This window comes from Leopardus geoffroyi, chromosome C3, assembly GCF_018350155.1.
Source record: "Leopardus geoffroyi isolate Oge1 chromosome C3, O.geoffroyi_Oge1_pat1.0, whole genome shotgun sequence".
NCBI classification, from domain to species: Eukaryota; Metazoa; Chordata; class Mammalia; order Carnivora; family Felidae; genus Leopardus; species Leopardus geoffroyi.
In genome coordinates, this window is record NC_059338.1 from 142,156,638 (window position 1) to 142,179,612 (window position 22,975).

Here is a 22,975-nt window from a genome sequence, read left to right on the forward strand (position 1 = left end):
CGTATTATAGATGAGGAAATTGAAGGTGGTATTCTTTGCCCGCAACCTGTTGATTGATAAGCAATCGACAACCATCTCCAAAAGCCCTGTGCTCAGACTTAGGTCATGATTTTAAAGCACAGGCTCCCCAGGTGGTGGGACAGTGTCGTTGTTGCAGATCCGGTCACCACTAGACCTGCAGCAGTCCCCTCACGCTGTGCTGAGGGACAGCGCCCTTTGAGTTATGGCAGCCTGCACTCATTTGCCACCAACCCTGCTGCCTTACCTCATGAGACATTACGTGACCTGCTTGGATCGACTGAAGTCATTAGTGACCTAGCTGAGACTGGAGTCGAATATTTCCTTTTCCATGTCACTAGGGTCCCTCTATGCTAGGTGTCTCCTAGACTTTGAATAGCCTTGCTTGTAGGACCCCGAATCTTCATAACCTTCATTAGCCAAGTGCTTCAGTGGATACACAGAGCCCAGAGGACAATCCCAGTGACTCTTATCCCAGGGTGCTTTACTACCCACTGGGGCTTTTGTCCTCACACTCTTCTATCTTGGTGACTTGGGCTGGAACACATATGCACTCCTTTAGTTTAAGGTTTAGAGAAGCTTGACCTATTTCTTTCTCAGCCTAGACCTACACCCTATTTTTTACCCTCTGACTGAGGCATAACAATATGGGTTCTTGTCCCTCAGGCCTGGAGCAAAGCTACCCTCTTTCCTTACAACAGTGTTTTTCAAACTTTGGAGACACACACAGAGAGAGAGACAGGGTGCAAGCAGGGGAGACGCAAGAGAGACAGACAGAATCTGAAGCAGGCTGTAGGCTCTGAGCTGTCAGCACAGATCCCGACATGGGGCTTGAACTCATGAGCCGTTAGATCATGACCTGAGCTGAAGTCAGACACTTAACCAACTGAGCCACCCAGGAGCCCCCAGACTCTTAACTATAAGAGAACAAACTGGTAGTTACCAGAAGGGAGGTGGGTGGCGGGATGGGTGAAATAGGTGAAGGGGATTAAGAGTACACTTATCATGATAAGCTCTAAGATATGTATAAAATTGTTGAATCAAGGGTGCCTGATAGGCTCATGATCTCATGGTTTGTGAGTTTGAGCCCCACGTTGGGCTCTGTGCTGACGGCTCAGAGCCTGGGTCCTGCTTCCGATTCTGTGTCTCCCTCTCTCTCTGCCCCTCCCCTGCTCATGCTCTGTCTCTCTCTGTCTCTCAAAAAATAAATAAATGTTAAAAAAATTTTTTAAACTGTTGAATCACTATATTGTACATCTGAAACTAATATACCACTAGGTGTTAACTGTACTGGATTTAAAATTTTAAAAATAGAAATAAAAAGTATTTCTTCTTACCTTTTGAGGTAAAAAAAAATCAAGGTTCTTAGCTTGCAGGTGATGATTATGATTTGTTAGAATATATCAGAATGATATGCCACTAAAGACACATCAGAGTCTGGTGGGAGAGGATACATATATGTGTTTTTTAAGTTCCTCAACTGATTATGTCATACCACCCTTGCTACTTCTCCAACACATACACACACACACACACACACACACACACACACACACACACACACTCACATGCACGTGCCCACCTGTGGTCTCTACTGTTGTTGAGAACACCCATATTGTACTCATCTGGATATTCCTCCGTGCCCAAAACAGTGCCTGATACTCAGATATTACTCAATAAATATTTATAATTGTCAAGTGGCAAAGAAGAGTTTGAGGGGGAAAAGGTGGAAGCTACGCAGTTTTCTTCTGCCATGCCAGGCCAACACTTGGCACTTGATGAATGTCACTGGCTGTGATCATAACGACGTGTGGAAAACATAAACACAACCATGAGAAGCTAGATGAATAGAGCGTACAGGTGTGATGAACAGCCATTGAACAGGGCTGGCCCTCACCACTGCACAATAAAGCTCTCTTTCCCCCTCAATGCACTTCAACAAACCAATCCAGACCAGGAAACCTCAGGGAAGGAGTGGCTGTCATCTCCCTAAGTAATAGAGCCTATCTCCTCTTAACCTTTGTGACCCTCAAAAACCAGTAAATTCCTTCTTTTATCTATCCTAAATCCTTTATATTACCCTCTAAGCCAATTTTCTGTTGTACTGTATTCAATGGGAATTGAAAACAGCTGGTCACCATCTGCTGTAGATTAATTCTTCATGTACTTGAAGCCTATAATTAGGTCATTCCTCAGCCTTCTCTTCTCCAGGCTAAATATCTTATTTCCTTTAGCCCTTCCCAAAAGGTTTTATTTTCCAATTATTTAATTGTCTTTCTAGTGTTCTCTCAATACCAGGCTGTCTGTTCTCCATACACCTCAAGTTGAGGAGGTTGATCAGTGTGAAGGGTTGTGGGTGTTTAAGGTCACCCCTGCCACTTCTGAGGACTCTTTTTCTATAAGTTGTTTATTTTCAGAGGGTCACTTAGAAATGAACAGCAGCCTTCTACTGAACAGGACCCTGCCATGCTGAAATTGGAAACAGAGGGATCAGAACATTATGCTTTGCTCCTACCCTGACTCCAGATAAACTGACCAAAGCCTTGACTTTGCACCCTAAATTCTGGAGATAGCCAATGCAAATCTACAGGGAGTCACTGTCATTCTTGATTATGGATACATCATGACAATAGCATTTTCAAAGTGTCTTGGAAACCTGGAAGGTCAGTGACAGCTGGAGAAAGATTTTTAACTTGACTAAGCTCAGGAAATAAGAGTAGAGAGAAGTGTTCTTCCTCCGAAGTCCAGGAAATATCCTGCTGGTAGAGTGACCCAGAGAGGAAGAAAGCCCGTCTAAGCATCGTTCTCCAAAGCAGTGGTTCCTTAGCTTTCTCCCTTCTGGAATTATATATGTGCAACACATTCTAAATTATCCAGGTTTTTATGAAATACAGAAATACTTTGTGGGTCAACAGATTCTTGAAATGATTGAGATTGTATTTTCACTTCTGTGGCTCTCTGTGCTGTCTTTGTCTCTGGAACCGCGTTGGAGTTTTGCAGCATGACTGTTGGTGGGAAGAACAAACCCTTGGCGGCCCCTTCATGAGGTAGATATTATCACCCTCATTTTTATAGATGAAACAGATACAGAGAAATTTCAAAAACTGTGCCCAAGATTACTTGAATCCAGGTCTAGTTGGTCTTTCTAGTGTCATTACGATTGCCCCGGCATGCTCGGCATACAGATATCTGGATCCCATGCTCAGATTCTGATTTAGGAAGTGGGGCCCAGGAATCTGAATTTTCAGTCAAATATCCCAGCAATGCTGATGCAGGTAACCCAAGTCCTATGCATACAAAAACACTAACAATCTGATCCTGGGATGTCTGAATAAGAAAATCCAGGTCATTATTTCCCATGCTCGGGTTGTACATCTACGAAGGAGCTTGTGAAAAAGAAGCCTAGATTCTATTCCTGAATCAGGATCCAGGAAGGGCGGAGTCCAGATGGCGTGTGTTCGCATGCAGCCCCGGGGTATTCTGAGTCACGATGAAGGTTGAAAACCACCGGTATGAGTCCTCCTCCCAGTGGTTTCCTATCCCCAGCAATTCTAGATGCTTTTGTGAGAGACTGAGTCAGCCAGGGTGAAAGATAAGATACTACTGGCTTTAGAGCGATGGGCTTCCTAACTCTGGAAGGAAGCTTCTGGCTGAGGAAACTGTGGCAAGGTCACTCCAGGCAGGTGTCCCCTAAAGAAGAATCGTTAACCCTAAGGATAAAAAACCAGGGTTTTGAAAGCCAAGTGTTGCATTCGGAATCTGAAGTCTAGGGAAGGGATAGCCATTTGTTATGATTGATGTCATAGCAGGTAGTGTTGCCTTGGCAACATAGCAGGGGACTTACCGAGGAGCTAGACAGAAGAACAGATGGGCCGGGTGTCATTCCATTGAGAACTTAGGGGACATAAAAAGGTTTACTAAAATGAGCAATATAAAAAAATACTTGGCACATTGAGAAATCCAGTCATAGAGGATGAAAACTCAGAAGACTTGGTTCCATGAATATATTTTAAATCTACAAAATATGTTTTAGCAGCAGGAGCAGAAGAAATTTTCATTCTACAGACCTCCTTTGCAAGCAGCTTTCTAGTAAATCATGCACTGTACCATATGTAGTAGTAACATACCGTGTGTGGGAAAATGAGTGTAATGTTTGCACTTAAAAGCCAAAGCCACACAAGGACAATTAAACTGTCACTAGATGACCTAAAGATAATTGATTGAATTCAGCACAGCAATTCCTTGAGTCAGGATGTATCAAGTAAATAGATGGAAATAATTCTGAAAGTTCATGCACATTTGTATTTAAATTTCGAGCGTTATAATATTTATGGACAACGTTTAAAAATATCTCATCTTAATTCCCTAGATTAATTTTGACTCATATTTATTTAATTCATTTCTACTTTGAACCAAGGGAAGGTCATTACTTAACACTGGAACATCCATACTCCATCGATGCCTCAAATTCATGATAACCAAATCAAAAATATTGAGAAAAGACTTCTCCAGTAGTTAAACTTCACGACTTCCTTAAATACACAAATACTAAATTAAAATGAATTTTAAGAGGAACAAATGGATTCTATACAAGTGTTTATCCCACCACTTGAAAAAGATCAAGCTGGTTTTCTGCCACGCTGAGCAGTAAATGGAGGCTGACGTCATCAGACAGGGCGTGGGAGGGCCTCACATTTTTCTCGCGTGGATTGATCTCTGAACTCTAAGGATGGGGACCGGGGGGTGGCGGGGAGGAAGAATCACACCTTATACTCGTGAGCGCATGTCCCTCCAAATGTTCCTTGGGATAAGCTTCTGAGAGACTGAATCCTTCCTGCAGACCCGACTTTTCCTCATTCACCTGGGGTTTTCTCTTCCTGTGAGAAGCGCATCTCCTGAAATCGGATTCTGAAGCAGGCAGACTTGCTCAGGGCAGCAACGAAGAGCTGAACTAAGCTCAGGGCTCTCCATTCCTGGCCACTCAAAGCCCACCCTCTCCTCATGTTAGTACCAGGGAAGACGGTTTGGGGGAACATTGAGACCCACTTTTACAGTGGGTGGACTATGTGAGGAAGTTATAATTCCATGATGGAAACAGATTGGAGGAAAGATGGTTGGAATAAGATGATCCAATGAATGGCTCATTCCGTCTCCTCATGTAGTCTATGTTTACAATCACATGTGTATGTTCCTGTATACAGAAAAGTCTAGAAACAAAGGTTGTCTATACAGAAAAAGGAAGGCCTCAAATCCTAGGAGGAATATTCTAATTACTTAGGATTCCACTGGTTGCAAATTACAGAAACTGATTTGAGTTAGCTTACGCCAAAAGGGAGGCTTTGTTAAAAAAATTTTTTTATTGATGTTTTATTTATTTTTGAGAGAGAGAGAGAGAGAGAGAGACCGAGTATGAGCAAGGGAGGGGCAGAGAGACAGGGAGACAGAATCTGAAGCAGGCTCCAGGCTCTGAGCTGTCAGCACAGAGCTTGATGTGGGGCCTGAACTCGTGAACTGTGAGATCATGACCTGAGCCAAAGTTGGACGCTTCACAGACTGAGCCACCCAGGTATCCCAAGGGGGGCTTTGTTTTTAAAGGTAAGGGAGGGGCACCTAGGCAGCTCAGTCAGTTAAGCATCCAACTGTTGATTTCGGCTCAGGTCATGATCTCACGGTTCATGAGTTCTAGCCCAGAGTAGGCTGTCAGCACAGAGCCTGCTTAGGACTCTCTCTCCCTTTCTCTCTGCCCCTTCCCCAGCTCCTTCTCTCAAAATAAATAAATTAACTTTAAAGGTAAGGGAATGTCTCCTGAAACCCAAGGGCAGGGATGTAACCTATGGCTCATACTGGAATCAAGGGTTAGAAGCCCATCACATGTCTCTCTGTGCTGGCCTCTGCTGGTCTCTCATTCTTGAGCCTTCCTCTCTGTAGACTGGTTTTCACTACTTCTCCTTCTTCACATTGGAAAGCAGGGCCACAGTCAAATCCTGGGGCTTCGTTTTCCCCCATCCAGGAGAGACCCTCGCTGAAGTGGAGGTGTGTTGAGTGCATTTCCAAATTCCTTGGCTCAGTTTGGAACAGGTGTACATTCTTGGTCCCATCAAGTATGGCTTGGGGAGCGGTCGTCTTCTATAAATATGGCTTCTAGGAGCCCTGTTGCTCTGGCCGCGTGGATGGCAATGGGGTTAGGGTGCAGATAGGGCATTCCCAGAGTGGGGTGAATGGGTTTGTCCTGGGAAAACTGTAAGACCCTCTCCCCTGCCACACATAGACACCTTTTTTTTCTTATACATTTAAAGATCCCCAACCTAAGATGATCTACCTGAACCACATGTATATCATTTCTATACCGTCTATGCCCTGTTCTTACACAGCATACCCCCAGGTCATGTTCTGCCACTGCATCCAAAAGAGTTTTTATGGAGATATTTTTCACGATCAGAGCACATGATTTCCGGGAGGATTCCGTGCCTCTTCCAATTTAGTCGTGTTCTTGTCTACATTTGATATCTCACTATCTTGCAACCTATGGACTCTTTCAGGATAAAAACTTCTTATGCGTCTAGTACAAAATGGTGTAGGGAAAATTGGAATAGCCACGGTAAAAACCTCCCGCTCAGAAAATAAAAAAAGAACAGGTATCATTGGTGGTGGGTCCAGAGCTCGTGCCTTCTGTTGTCGATAAATTACTGAACCCCAGATTCTCACATGCATCCATTAGTCATCTCATTGGTGGCAGTGGAACGAGGTCCTTGGTCAGGTGATGTGACCTCAGGTTATGACTGCTGGATCGCCCTTGTCCAGTGCTTTTTAGGGCCATCTGGGGGTGGATGATGTGTTCTCAGCAGTTCACTTTCTGTTAGAATACTTGGACCTCAGGATAGTTTTAGGAACTGAGAAATTGTGGGGCCTTGTTCACCAGGCCTGTTGGTTTTTTTCTTCTTTCTTACTCTTTTTTCTTTTTCTGGCAATGCAACTGTCTTAAATCATTCGTTTAATTTCTGGGACTCCATTTGCTCATAGCCATTGCCAGAAGTTCTGTGTATCTGTTTGTCGGCACTAGGGCTGGGATCCCTCTCCCTTGCCCCTGGCTTTCAACTGGGGAGGTGAGTTTTCTTCTTAATCTGCCCTGGAATGTTGCTCCAGTCTCCGCTGCAAGCATCATCACCTCTGTCGCAGTGAGACACGTCAGCAAGAAGCCCTCACACTTGGCTGTCTTCAGGAGAGCCTATCCTGAGCTCAGAAATTAACAAAAAGCAGTGATTGTTCACTCCACCCCCCAGTGCTTGAAACTGGGCAACTGGCTCGCACCCCACCCTTGCGCCAGCTCTCAGAAGCAAGCTGCACCTGCCATTGGTGCAAGTAGCTGCATATTTTCCACAGCACCCACTATCAAATATAGTTTAATAATATTTAAATATACCCAACATGGGGCTCAAACCCACAACCCCAAGATCAAGAATCACAGGCTCCAACTGAGCCAGCCAGGGGTCCCGCGTTTTCTTTTTTTCTAATAGGGGTTTCTTCGTTCCATTTCTCCCTTGTCAACGGGTTTTAATTTCATTCTCTCACACGTTCACGTTTTAACATGCATACTTACTACACTCTAATGTTAGTATCTTTCCACACCTTCCTGCTAAACAATACGAGTTTCTAGGAAAGGTTTAAGTCCAATCACTACCCCGCACAGTTTCACAGGTTGTTATTGTCTAGCTGGGTCATTCCATCTCACTTCTGTAACTCTTACTATGCACTTTTATCAATGTATGAGACAATGTTTGTTTTAGATTTACTTACCTGTTAATTAACTTCTTTACTCATATCTTTTTTACTTTTAATCTAGTCTGCTTCCAATTTCCTTCTTCCTTGAATATATCTGTTATCAATGTTTCCTTTAATGATCTAGTAGCGGTAAGCTTCTTGTCTTCATATTACAGACTGAATGTGCCTCCCCCAAATTCCCAATGGGATAGTGTTTGAAGGGGGAGTGTTGGGAAGTGATTAGGTTTAGAAGAGATCGTGAGGGTGGGGGCCCTCATGATGTGATTAGTGTCTTTATCAGAAGAAGAGAGGACAGAACTCTTTCTTTTTTTTTAATTTAAAAAAGTTTTTTTTAATGGTTATTTATTTTTGAGAGACAGAGAGTGAGTGGGGGAGCGGTAGAGAGTGAGAGAAAGACACAGAATCTGAAGAGGCTCCAGGCTCTGAGCTGTCAGCACAGAGCCCAACGCAAGGCTTGAACTCACAAGCTTTGAGATCATGACCTGAGCCGAAGTCAGACGCCCAACCGATTGAGCTACCCAGGCACCCCCGGAACTCTCTCTTTCTGTCTACTGTTTATGAACACAGGGAGAAGGCAGCCTTCTGCAAGCCAGGAAGAGAGGGCCGTCACCAGGAACTGAATTAGCTGGCCCCTTGATCTTGGACTTTGCAGCCTCCAGACTGTGAGAAGCAAGCCCCCAGTCGTTTAAGCCCCCAGGCTGTGGTGTTTTGCGATAGCAGCCAGAGCCAAGACACTTACTTTCCTATTCCAAAAATGTCTTTACTTGCACCCTAATCCTTGAATGAAATTTAGGGTCTGTCATTTTTTTTTTCTCAGCCTTTTGGGGCTAATTTTAAATAGTCTCCTATCTTCTATAACTGTTGAAAAGAAATCTGTTGTTGAGTAAGAGGTTATTCCTTTTTTTGGTAACCTGTATTTACTTACCGTTTGCTCTAAAAATTTCTAATGGGTGTTCTGCAGCTTACCTGTGATGTGTGTAGACACGGGTTTATTTTTACTTATCTTGCTTAGGAGCTGTATCTTAAAATTGAACCATTTTCTTTCATTAAATCTGGACAATGATCAGCCATTATCTATTTGAATCTTTTCTCTCCCCCATGTTTTCTATTCTCCCCTTTAAAATTTTTCATATTTCTACTTCTGTGTTATTCTATGTTGCACTGTGGATTATTTCTCAGAATTTTCCAGAGTATCTGGAAAGAAGTACAGATCTGATTAACACCTCCATGGAGGGTTTGAAATTTCAGCATATTTCAGTATTTTCCATTTCTAGAAGTTTTAATTTTTAACCTTTAAGATCTTTCTTGACTGTTTTATTTCCTTATTGTTTTCAATTCTTTCTCTATGTAAGTATATATATTATATATACTACACACACACACACACACACACACACACACACAACACACACACCTTTATGTCTATAAAGGTGAGAGAGCAATATGGGAAACAGGGCAAGAAAAACGGTGTTAGAAGGATCAAGAGTGCTGGGGCGGGGGGCAGGCTGCAGTATTAAATGATGTGCTCATGATAAGCCTCCTTGACTTGGTGAGATTCGATCAAAGACTTAAGAAGCGAGGGAATTAGCAAGTGGATAACTGGGAGGTGCCTGTCCACTTCCCCACGTTCAAGGGAACAGCTTACACCACAGGGCATAAGGTAGAAACATGCCTAACATGATCAAGGAGTAGTAAGGAGCCTCGTGTGCTGGAGTGCGGTGCAGAAATGTGGAGTCACAGGAGATCAGAAAGGTACAGGGGCACAGATCAGACAGGTTCTTATAAGCCATTCTAAGGACTTTGGTTTTTACTTTGACATTGTGACATTGAAGGGTTTTAGGTGTAGAGGTGACATGAGCTTACTTATATTTTTAAGGATCACTCTGGATTTTAAATGTAAATTAGGCTGTGTGTGTGTGTGTGTGTGTGTGCGTGTGTGTGTGTGTAGTTGGGGTAGGGGGTGCTATGGTAGAAGCAGGGGCATCTGCTGGAGACTTGGTGAGCAATTCAGATATTCTTCTGGTGATGGCTTTGCCCAGGGGGTGGCTGTTGAGGAGGTCCAAAGAAGTGGGATTCTGGATACATCTTGAAGATAGTTCCAGCAGTCTTTTCTGATGAATAGATCTAAGAATAAGAGTGGAGTCAAGAATGGTACCAAGTTTTTGGGACTGAATAACTCGATAAAAATGGGGGAAGCACGAGGATGCCCAGGCTTGAGGGGATGTAAAAGAAGTTTGGGTTTTTGATGTCTCTTAGGCATCTGAGTGGAGATTTTGAGTTGGCCATTGAATATCCCCATCTGGAAATGGGGAAAGAAGTGTGAGCAGTGATGGGTTTATAGGTGATTCTTCAAGCCTTGAGACTCAGTGGGATCACCAACAGAGTATCACTAGAGAGGAGATGGGGACCGAAGACTGAGCCTGAGCCTGGGACACATCGATGTAATCCGGAGATGGTCGGTATAAATACAACACATATTACAAGAGGTAGTACTAATTTCTATATTGACGGTAGCCTATTATTCTGTTTTTTCGTCTTCCTTTTTTATTATTGTTTTTACTCATGTAGGGCTTGCCCCATAGTGCTCCATGTTGTATACCATTTCCTTAGGCTTGGTGTTCCAGAACCCTTGCGTTGTGTAAATTTTAACCACAAACCCAGGTGAGGGCAGAGGCCCATCATTTCAAGTTCTCAGAAAAGGATTTTTTCCCCGCCTAGTTTTGATCAAGACTGGGTAGCTCCCTTGTCATCTCTGTTAGTTGCAGGCTTTTCTATCTTTACTTTTACTGAGTGTGGTCCTTTGCTTTCTTGTGATCTCTTCCATGCATTTAAGCGATTGTTTTGTTTTGCACAGCGTTTAGGTTGTGGCTTTTCTTTTTTAAGCTTAGTCGTCCATATTGTCTTAAATATATGCACTATCCCTCCTTCTCCGCTGTCACATCTTAGTTCAGGCCTTCTTAACTTCCCTTTTTACTGCTCGGCACACTCCTTGGCTGGTCTCTTTTTGCAGTGTCTTCTGCATGATCATTAGATAGATCTTTGTAGATGAAAATCTGAAAATTTCATTCCTTGGTCTACATTCTTTTAATGGCTTTCCCTCCCCATAAGGATAAGTCTCAGTGTCTTTAGCAGGATTTGTGGGGAAGCTCTGGTTTCATTGCTCACTTAACACCCTCCATTCATGCTTTGTTCCATCCACCGTAAGCATTTTGGGGACATGCCATTCTCTCTTACACCTTCTTACCTTTGCATAGTCTGTGCTCTTTTCTTGGAAGCCTCTTCCAGCTTTATCTGTGTAGCTATCACCCAGTGTCCTTCAAGACTGACTTCCCATGACTTCTTCTTTGGAACTCTTTCCTAGGAGTTGTGTATCTTTTCAGAATGAGTCGGAAAGCTTTCCTTTGGGTTCCTACTCTTTGCTCCACAGCCCCTGGACACAATATTGTAACTCTTATTCTTTGCATTGTGGTTAGGTTTTGTCCCCATGAGAGAAACTCTCTTCTTATCCACAGTGCCTAGCACTGTGTGTGTGTGTGTGTGTGTGTGTGTGTGTGTGTGTGTATGTGGTATATAATACATACTCGGGTTGCCTGGGTGGCTGAGTAGGTTAAACGTCTGACTTTCGGCTCAGGTCATCATCTGAGGGTCAGTAAGTTTGAGCCCTGCCTCAGGCTATCTGTTGTTAGCACAGATCCCACTTGAGATCCTTTGTCTCCCTCCCTCTCTGCCCCTCCCCTGCTCACACACACTCTCTCTCTCAAAAATAAATAAGCATTAAAAAATAATAATACATTCTCAATAAACCTTTACTGAATGATTGAAAATATGGGAAAATATTTTCAATATGTTGAAGGAGGATGGAAATACCCTGTATCTTTACAGAATGAAGAGTCGATGTTAATTTCAAAGGATAAGATACAAAAAATATTGGGATTTAAACATATTTTGAAACACCACACATTTTTTTTTTTTTTAGGTGCTAACACCTAAATGATATATGACAGTTGTGAAATGACAGTTGTGAAATATTGACAGGGCATTAAAACTACTACATTTATTCGAATCTAGTAAAAATAAAAAGTTCATTTAACACAGAGGCAGATTTTATAAACCTTAAGATGAGTTATATAAATATAAAATGTAAAGAAAATGTTCAGGGTGCATTAACAGTGACAAAAAATGAAATCACGGAGTGGTATTTGCAATTTGGGATGGGAAGGTGGTGTGCAGGCCTGAGGCCACCATGACTGTCACACCCGTGTGGCTCCTTATGCTTTTGCTGACTGTAAGCTCCATGGGGGTGGGGCCACATGATGCTGGGTACATGACAGGTACGCAACACGTGTTCATTGAACTGAAATGTTCCTAAGGATACTATGAGATATTCTTTATTTCTTTTTTTTAATGTCTATTTATTTTTGAGAGAGTTAGCCCAAGCAGGGGAGGTGCAGAGAGAGAGGGGGACAAAGGATCTGAAGCAGACTCTGTGCCGACAGCAGTGAGCCCGATGTGGGGCTGGAACTCATGACCTGAGCCGAAGTCAGATGGTCAACTGACTGAGCCAAACAGGTGCCCCGGCTATGAGATATTCTTAATAGAAATAAAGTAAGTTTTGACAACCACGTATACATATTAGAGAAGGATTTTTAAAAAAATTATCTGGTCCAATTTTTATGTATTATAAAGGCTATGGTAACAATATGATGAAGAGTAATGACCAATAATAAACATTTGTACAGCACTTATTTTGTGTTACACATGAAATACAAAGTTTTAAAAGCATCTTTACTTATAATAACTCATTTAATCTGTATACCATTTAATCCTCAGACTGGAAAACTGAGGCACAGAGACATTAAGTAATATGCCCAGAGTCTTGCAGCCAGTATGTAAGAGAGCTGGGATTTAGTACATCGCGAGAGCTTTCTTGTTTCCTCTTCTCTCCCAGACATCGTTCACACGCTCACGTATTTTTGTAGCTGGAGTTGTAACATACTTAAAATCAGATATTCAGACCTTCGTTTAGCATATTCTAAACGTTGTCCCAAAATATTACACAGACCTAAACATTACAATTTTAAATGACTGTCTCACATTCTACCAAGTCGTGCATCATAAACAGCTTGATTGTTTCTCACTTGGTGAAAATTCAGGTTGTTCTCAATTTTTTCTATTACACGCAATACTAAACTTATTATGTTAATGCATGTACCTTTTTGCTTCTTTAAATTTTTTCTTTAAGATAAAAACCTTGAGGTCACACTAGTTGTAAAAGAATGTAAATGATTCCATGACTCTTTTTTTTCTTTTTAAATTTTTGTTTCAATTCTAGCTAGTTAACATACAGTGCAATACTGGTTTCAGAAGTAGAATTCAGTGATTCATCACTTACATATAACACCCAGTGATCATCCCAACAAGTGCCCTCCTTAATGCCCATCACCCTTCTAGTCCATCCCCCACCCTTTCTCTATCGTTAAGAATCTCTTATGGTTTCTTTCCCTCTCTCTTTTCTCCCCATCCCATATGTTCATTTGTTGTGTTTCTTAAATTCCACATACGAGTGAAATCATATGGTATTTGTCTTCCTCTGACTGACTTATTTCGCTTAGCATAATACACTCTAGCTCCATCCACATCATTGCAAATGGCAAGATTTCATTCTTTTTGATGGCTGAACAATATAATTCTGTTACTCTTGACACGTAATGAAGTCAAGAAGAGTTGTGTAAATATGTGCTGTTAACAGCAGCATGGGAGAATCTTATTTTTCTTCCCAACTGTACTTAATTTTTGCTAGGCAAATTCTTGTTTACTTAAAAAATAATTTTTTTAAAGATTATTTTTGAGAGAGAGAGGATGACCTGGGAGGGGCAGTAAGAGAGGAAGACAGAGAATCTGAAGCAGGCTGTCAGTGCAAAGCCCAATGTGGGGCTTGAACCCACGAACCCATGAGATCATAACCGGAGCCGAAGTTGGATACTCCACCAACAACCACCCAGGCACCCCTCTTGCTTACTTTTAAATATGTATCAAATATATACATGTATATAATATGTAATAGTAAGTCAGTAGAGCGTGCGACTCTTGATCTCAGGGTTGTGAGTTTGAGCCCCATGTTGGGTGTAGAGATTACTTACAAATAAAATCTTAAATAAATACATATGTAATATAATTTCTTTCTTTTCACTTTTACTTATTTATTAGAAAGTTTGAATTTTTTGTTTTTCTTTTTAAGTAAGGCCCATGCCCAGCATGAAGCCTGATGCTTCAGGGGCCGAACTCACGACCCTGAGATCAACATCTCTGAAATCAAGATCCGAGCTGAGATCAAGAGTCAGATGTTTAACCAACTGAGCCACCTAGGCACCCCAAGAAGTTTAGATTTTTTTTAAAGGTTTTTTAAAATGTTTATTTGTTTTTGAGAGAGAGAGAGAGAGAGAGAGCACATGTGAGCAGGGGAGGGGCAGAGAGAGAGAGGGAGACACAGAATGCGAAGCAGGCTCCAGGCTCAGAGCTGTCAGCACAGAGCCTGACACGGGGCTTGAACCCACGAACAGTGAGATCATGACCAGAGCCAAAGTCAGACCCTTAACCAACTGAGCCACCCAGGTGCCCCTGAATATTTTTAATGCTTATTTTATTTTTGAGAGAAAGAGAGAGGGAGAGTGAGCAAGGGGGAGCAGAGAGAGGGAGACAGAGGATCTGACATGGGCTCAAACTCAGGAACCGTGAGATCATGACCTGAGCCAAAGTTAGACGCTTAACTCACTGAGCTACCCAGGTGCCCCAAGTTTGAATACATTTTAATAAAATGTTTCATTTCTCTTTTACTGCCATTTTTGCTACAAATATTTTTCTAATCGGTTTGTCTTTACAACTTTAATTTTGATAGTTACCTTCAGAGAAATTTAAAACTTTTATACAAGGTCATATGGGTTTGTCTCCAGTGATGTCTCCCCTTTTTTTTACTTTTAGAATATCACCATTGTAAAAACAAATATTGTGGGTTAGTTGTTTATGGCCAGAGTGCTCTTTGATTTTTTTGGTATATACAGTTGAAATTGCTAAGAAATGGTAGAAATCCCGGAAGTGCGTAAGGGAGGCTCTGAAGGCTATGTGGTTGGAGTGACATAGAAGATTGTGAGAAGATTGTGCGGATTGTTCTGTGACTCAACGTGTCCAAACCATTCATGATTTAAAGCCCAAAGCTACTGAACTTACTTACAGTTCAAAGACCTTGAATCCTTTCCTGCAACACAGATCTGGTCCAAGACAATAATTCTTCCAGTTTTAGAGGAAAACTCTTTTACATTGCGGAGCGTTAGAGGTGAACGGACACATGCACACTCACTATTGCTGTTTAAATGTGAACAGTGGCCTGTGGCAATGTTGGGATAGTATTAAGGAAGGTTGGTTGGGTCAATGTCCACGGGTCTCCTAAATTGGCCTTGACTTCTGTAGATTCTGTACTATCTCAGGTCAGGTTCTCCGCTTTGAAGCTTCAAACATTTAGAATTTTAAGTACACTTGGTGTGGATCCAGCTCTCAGGGGCAGACTCTCATTAACCCAGGTGACAAGAGACTGATGTATAAATCACAGTGCCAGCGTTATTTTGCAATGAGAGCTCTGAGCATCCCTTTGATTGAAATATTTAGGTCAGTATAATCAGCATATCATCTCTCTTTTGGCAGTTCTCCTTGGGGAGTAAAATTAAAATAGGAGATTTCCTCGTGAATCAGAGCGAAGAGAGAAAGTTGTCTGACGTAGACAATTAATCACATGGAGTTTCAGCAGCCACGTGTGTGCCAGTGTACTGATTGCAGTGCTGGGGTCTGTGGGCCGCTCCCCTCCTCCCTTCAGCAGAGCTTGTGTGGATCCTCAAAGTTACCCTCCTCTGGATCCTCAAAGTTACCCGCTGTGTGTGAGCTTTCCACTTCAGTCATGCTCCTGATGGGGAGACTGAGTTGCTAAGTTCCTTCTTAGCCCAATTGCCATCACACTCCCAAGTCGGCCTGCCTGTGGTAATTCTTTGGTCCTTTTGATTGGTGTTTTGGGTGTTTCTAGACTTGCTGGTTTAGCTCTTTGGAGACAAACTTTTTCCATTTTCTTGGGAATGGTCCCTCGGTGCTACCCCTGTAGCTTCCTACATTGTGGTCCAGGGAAAATGAGGGTTTTGAGGTCATTCTGACCAACTCCAAAGACCTTCAATCCCTGGCATCTCCTTGTAGGCCCTTCTTGGGAATTTTCCCATCCAGACAGCTGGCCTTCACCTTTCTTGGCACATGGCAAGCCATGCACATTTGGGACTTGGTTTTCCTCCTTCAGAAGTCGCACGGGAGCCCTCCTGAGCTGACGCCATAAGCCCAGACTGGCCCGTGGGTGCCGCTCGGGCCTCCACTTGTATCTCAGCTGCATTTCCAGACTTCCTCACACTCTCCCCTCTGCCACTCATGGCTCTTGGGCCACCCTGACCGTTGTGCTCACTGGGTCCTGGGTCCTGGCCTCATGCCTGGCTCACCAACCCTGAACAAACTCTGCCAGCTGCTACATGAGTGATGACACTCGAGGGGGTGCTGTCAGTGCGGCCACAGCCCAGCACAGTCTTTGTTAAAACCAACAAAATGACGCGTGCCTGAGTAGAAAATGGAGTACTTTGGGGGAGAAAACTGAAGATTTTAAAAAGGAGATTAAGAATAGTACATTTCAGAATAGTTCACAGTGCCTAGCACGATGGTTTGAACTAATAAGCCAACACACAAGAAACTAAAAGAGCAGCGGTGAATAGTATTTCATTGTGCAGATATGAGTGTCCTGAGCTGTGCAGAAATACTGTGCCAAATGGTAACATTTTTGTTACCAAAACTCTGTTAAGTAACCAGGAGTTAATGAAACTTACCACACGTTACAGCTACGAAGTTTGCCTTCTAACCAATCCTATCGTTTTGTGGTGAGAACACAGCACTGGCTAGGGCCAGGCCATCTAGAATGCTTGCTCTTACTTTGGGGGCTTTTTCCACTGTAGTTGATTGCGTCACTTCCTTCAGTGGCCAGCACCCCAAAGGCGAATGGTGCAGGGAGGCCGAGAACAGCCAGTTTTGAACTGAGCCAGACCTGGAACCAAATCTTGGCTTTTGCTGATGACAGGTCAGGGGAACCTTGAGCAAGTTAATTGGTCATTCTAAGTATTGATGATTTTCTAGCTGAGAAACAGAAATAATAATAATCATGAGAATTAGGATTATATAGTAAATTAAATTATAATGCACGCAAAGTACTCAAAAAGATTCAAGATGACAATATATTTTATTATATTATCATGTAGCCATTGTTTTACCAGCCTAATCAGTGGAGACAGCAAAACTGGAGTCAAGCTTGTGAAGATAAGTAAGAATCCTCTTTTTACTTTTAATGCTTATTTATTTTCGAGAGAGGGAGAGAAAGCACAAGCAGGGGAGGGGTAGAAAGAGAGGCAGGGACAGAGGATGTGAAGCAGGTTCCGCGTGGACAGCAGAGAGCCTGATGCGGGGCTCGAACTCACAAATCATGATCTGAGCTGAAGTTGGTAGGTTAAGCGTCCAACTTTGGTTCAGGTCATGATCTCACGGTTCACAAGTTCGAGCTCTGCGTCGAGCTCTGTGCTGACAGCTCAGGGCGTGGAGCCTGCTTCGGATTCTGTGTCTCCCTCTCTCTCTGCCCCTCCCCCGCTCATGCTTGCTCTCTCTCTCTCTCTCTCTCTCTGTCTCAAAAATAAATAAACATTAAAAAAAAACCCTTTTTTTACAGAACAGGTTGCCCATCCCACTGGCTAACTGGTTCTCATGTGAGCTTTTGTCTAGAACATTGCTTTGGTCGTACTGAACCATACATTTAATAGTAGTTGCTCAAATTGTGTTCTATCGTAATTCCTGAAAAGAAAACGATGAACTTGAAAAATCAGTTGGAAAAAAAAAGTAAGTACATCGAACTTAGGTCATGGTGACCTTGACACCTGTGTTTTGAAAGTATCTCCTTTTCGAGAATGCAAACACATCCTATATCTGCATAAGACTGTAAGCGTATATAGTACTTTCCTGTCTCTGACCTCATTGCACCCATATGGCACTCTATGAAACAGTGTATTTATTCATGCTTTCACATGTGGAGAAGTTGAAGTTCATTTTCTGGGACTCTGGTTTCGGGACTTTTCCTCCACAGGGTGACCAGCCCTGGAGAAACGATGCCTCTATGTGACTAATGAAACGCAGGCTTCCCACAAATGCATACTTTTCTTACTAACAGCTTTCCCGTCGGGCTGTTACATTTCGTCGATAACACTTACATTTCGTCAACGATAGGCACCAATAGAAAGCCTCCTCGTCTACGTCTGGGGAGGTGTAAGTGTTTGCACACGTGTGTGCCGGGCATTTGCTTGTTCGTCTGCGGGGCCAGTGTCCACACTTACTCTCTGCTGCGTACCTCCAGAAATATGCTTCCCAGGCTTCCCTGTCTTCTGACCTCTACCTCTTCTGGGCATGGACAGGTGCAGGCAGGGGACTGTCGGGAAAGGGGAGGAGAGGAGCCAAGGTTCTCTCCCCCCTTCCCATCCGCCTTGGGTGCTGTCTCCATATCCAGCAGCAGCTAACTCTCCTTGGTGGTGTTAGCTGCCCTGCCCCCCATGGTCCCAGCTCTTGCCAGCCACCTGACCTCTGGGCTCTGTACAGCCACTACCTTCCTTTATTCTCCCGGCCTCCAATCTCTAGATGGTCTCTTTATTCTGTCTGGCTCCCTAGCTCCTCCACCTTGTGTGGAACCAAATCCCTACCTTGAATTCTATTTGAAAGACCTAGAGGTGGTTTTGTTTCATGCCGGGTCGATGCTGTTACAACATATTACAGTTAACCTTTGCAACATTCCTGGGAGGAGGTGATACTATTATGTCCACTTACAGAGGAGGAAGTCGAGGCTCAGGGGACACAAATGATGTGCCCGAGCTCATACGGTCTGTAAATGAGGCTCTGGGGCTCAGATCCAACAATCTCTAGGTGACAGGTGACACGGATTGAGTGCATGGTGCCAGAGCCTGGGGCCTGCGTGTGTCCCTTATAGCCTCCACAGTGATCTCCCCAAGTACAGATGAAGAAAGAGAGTTCAGAGACATTAGTTGGTTACATGTTCAGGGCAAGTAGCAGAGATGGGATTCAAACCCAGATCTGACTCTCAGCCCGTTTTTTCTACTACTAGTGCTCCTCCAGAGTTCATGTGGATCGCAACCACCGTGGTGGGGCGTTGTTAGGGTATACATTCCCAGTACCCCCCCCCGCCCCCGAAATTCCAGTTCAGTAGGTTTAGAAAGGGGTTCAGAAATCTGCATTTGCACAATTACTCTAAGCAATGCTGAAGCAGGGGCGTGGGAACCACATGGGGCCAACCCGGCTTATGCCCTTGTATCTGTGACACCCTGTGTGGCCTCCGCATGCCTCCCCCCCCCCCCCCCCAGCTTCAGTTTCCTCATCTGTAAAGTGAGGGGTCAGACTAGATAATCTCCAGGGGCATCCCAGGTCTGTTGAGTCCCCTAAATCTGTGTGCTGCCGGGGTGCGGGGCACGTGGCTCGGGTTTCCGAGCATGCGGCTGTGGTGCCCTGACCCCCGCCCAGGGTACTCGGCTAATGGCCGGGAGTCTGGGCTTTCTCATGGACTTCCCAGGCTCAGAGACTCAACAGGAACTCTGTGGCTGGAGAGCAAAGAAAAGCCCTGTTTATTGGCTTGCAGTAAACTGGCAAACCGGTATTTTAAAAAGGAAGTGAATCGTGGGGTAGGGGGCTTAATTCAGGGAAATATTTGAAGAACCCAGTGTTTGCTCCGAGAGGTCATTAAATAAGTTTTGTTCCCACACCCTCTGGGAAAATGATGCTTCATTAAAATGGCAACATGAGGTGTAGTGAGAACGGTGAAATTGGGAACACTGAACAGACACATTCAGTAGATTCCACTTAAAATGTAAAAGGAGTGGAAAGAAAACAAATGGACATTTTCTCGAGGCAGCTGAGCGACACAAAACACAGGCATCTTTGTCTCCTTCTTGAAAACTTCCACAATGCCTTCTCCTTTCTTCCTCTTGACTAATCTGTACTTCTGAGAGGTGTTGAGTTTCGGCCAAACTCTGTGTTCGGCTCCAGCAGAGGCTGCCCTCTTGTGAATAGCCCGCTCTCACCTACCGGTCCTCTTACCCGCTCCTGCCCAGCCGACACAGGTCAGCCCCCAGAATTAGCTCACAGACAGACTCTCCAGGAGCATCAATCACGGGGATGAATGGGAAGCCCATGTGTGGGAACCGCGGGAGGAGTGGAGCAAAGAGCCCGCTGCGGCCCCTCTGACCCTGTCACCACATATCTGTCCCTGCGATGCTTCCTCGGGTCCCCCGGCTCCGGCTGCCGGGTGCCCGGCCTCCTCTTTGCTTGACAGAACAGGTTATTCTGGTTGCCGCACAAATTCAGAGTCGTGGTTGTGTGCTGAGTTTCTGCTTCCGTGTTGTAACGCCATCTTCCTACCTTGGTCCTGGGTTGGGGTTTTCTTTTCTCATTAGAGGTTATGTGCTTTCACAAGCCTTCTGTGTCTCACAACAAACGGTACAAGGGGGATCGGGGTACTGGTCCCGAGTTTCATTCTTCCATCTGTAATACGAGGGTGACGTTTCAGAATTATGAGCTAACAATGAACGAGTGAGGATAAGACACCCTGAAAATACAAAATAATGTAAACACGCAATGCTTGTCTGCTCTTTACCAGTAATCTTTTCTAAGGCCGACCTGATCTCCTGTTCTCTCCTGACCTGAAGGTTGGGGGACCTTATTCATGCACCTGCCCCAGGCTGCCCCCCCGCCCCCAAGCCGGTGCCTCCTCCTTGATGCCTTGGAAAGAGGCAGGCCTGGGACACGGTCGGTTCTGATGCTTGTATACTGCACGTCCATACCGGTGCCTGGTGTCCTCGCTCCCGCCTGTTACCTGGGACCAGCCTCAACAGCAGCTCCCCCCTGCCCCGCAAGGCACAAGGCCAAAGGAGGAGCTAGAGTCCTGCTTGGGGCAAGGACTGCTGTCAGGGGCTCTGGGCCGCTGCTCTGGGGGCACTTCCAGATCCTACAGCACAGAGAGGTTTTCCTGGGGGGAAGGGTGGGCACTTGGTGACAGGAGGAAACCCACTGCCAGAGCCTAGTGAAGTCTAAAGCAGAATCAGGTCTATGCTGTCCCCTGGTGGTCGTGTTTCATACTACAGTCGGCTCCTTGAGTCCCTGTAAAATCAGAAAGTATTGAACTTTTTTTTTTTTTTTTTATACACAACATGAAATTTGCCAGTTGAAAGTATGTTGTTCTGGGACAATAAGTACATCCATGTCGGCAACTTGATGATAAATTTTTGTTAAGACCAAGGTCATGTTATACCCTATGGATTTTTTTTTAAATTGGGGTATAATTGATATATAAGATTCTGTTAGTTCCAAGGGTATACAATCACTCTCATATATTATATTATACAGTATGGAAGTCTAGAGCTGAGAAGAATCAGTGAAGACGAAAGCATAGATCTGAATCTTCTCATAGGAGTGAAGGCAAAGTTCCACTCCGAGAGTCATTCAGTCTTTATCCGGTAATGAGCATGAACCAGTAGACATTGCTGGAACAAAAATTACCAATTTAGTGGATTAAAATCGGCTTTCGCAGTTAAGAATTAAAATTGTACCATTTCGGGGCGCCTGGGTGGCGCAGTCGGTTAAGCGTCCGACTTCAGCCGGGTCACGATCTCGCGGCCCGTGAGTTCGAGCCCCGCGTCAGGCTCTGGGCTGATGGCTCAGAGCCTGGAGCCTGTTTCCGATTCTGTGTCTCCCTCTCTCTCTGCCCCTCCCCCGTTCATGCTCTGTCTCTCTCTGTCCCAAAAATAAATAAACGTTGAAAAAAAAAATTAAAAAAAAAAAAATTGTACCATTTCACCAATTTTGACTTTCACCAAGTTTGTTTCAGCGTTCCATCTAATCCTCACCCTTTTACAACAGTTTGGGGGGAAGAGAACAATCTATTTTTTTAATCCCGATTTCACTGACATGGAAACCGAGACAGAAGCCGAAACCCTCTGCAGAGTCATTAGCAGACTGAGGATTACAGGGCTCTGGGTCCGAAATCAGAGGTCACGCGGGTCAGGGATTCTGGGGCAGACCCCCAGAGCTTCAGTTGTGCATTAGCGGTTTCACCCCCCATTTTTCCTCATCCCTGACACAGCGCACTAAGAGCGCTTCTAGTCAGCTGTGTATGCTATGTGAGGCATTTCAAATATGTTTCTGGGAGTTGTCAGTGCTGTTCTCCATGAGGCCTGAAGGCAAAATTCAACGTTTGTAGTAAATAAAGTACTAAAATTATATCAGCTATTAAGAGGATGGATTATTTCCAAGTTGCTTAGCCATATTGGCTGAGTGTTGAGTTCAGCCTTGGTGCCAACATATTACGCACAAGAGTTTTATGTTCCTGGGCACCGAGAATGACACTGAACATGGAGGTACGGAGTTGGCTGGGCAGGATATCAAGGTAGGGGCAGCAGGGTTCTAGAAGGAGTTGATGGAGATGTGAGAGCAGGTTCTGGAAACTCTGCGAGGCTGGAGCCTCCACCTGACTAGCTCCCAAAAGCTGATGCAGATGAGACAGGCAGCGTGAGAGGCTGGATTCGTAGTGTTTTGCAAACAGTGGGCCCCAAGGCATGTGTGTTCCTAGAATCGAAGGCACCTGTGGATTTTCTCATCCTCTCCCTCTAAGTCTCTATTATGAGCTGAATTATGTCCTCCAAAAGTTATATGTTGAAGCCCTAAACCCCAGTACCTGAAAATATGAGTGTATCTGGAGATAGGGACTTTAAAGAGATTTCTGAGTTAAAATGAGGTCAGTAGGACGGGCCGTAATCCAGTATAACTGGTGTCCTTATGAGAAGAGAAAATTAGGACACAGACACACACAAAGGAGAGACGTGAAGACACAGTGAGAAGACGGTCATCTGCAAGCCAAGGAAAGAGACTTCAGAAGAAACCAACCTTGCCGACTGCCACCTTGAACTCGGACTTCTAGCTTCCATAACTGTGAGGAAACACAGTTCTGTTTAAGCCACCCAGACTGTGGTGTTTTGTCACAGGAGCCCTAGAAGAAGACACAGTCTCCTTG

The 22,975-nt window shown here is 44.2% G+C and overlaps 1 long non-coding RNA gene across 4 annotated transcripts in view; it reads left to right on the top strand.

Annotated features, from left to right (window-relative positions):
- The window catches only part of LOC123586204, a 71,685-nt gene that overhangs the window by 44,638 nt on the left and 4,072 nt on the right, over positions 1 to 22,975 (top strand). For 3 of the 4 annotated variants that reach the window (XR_006706676.1, XR_006706677.1, XR_006706675.1), the window contains exon 4: positions 17,124 to 17,185. The exons of the other annotated variant lie outside the window; for it this stretch is intronic. This is a non-coding gene — a long non-coding RNA (uncharacterized LOC123586204). The remainder of the gene's footprint in view (positions 1 to 17,123; positions 17,186 to 22,975) is intronic. 4 annotated transcript variants of the gene reach the window in all.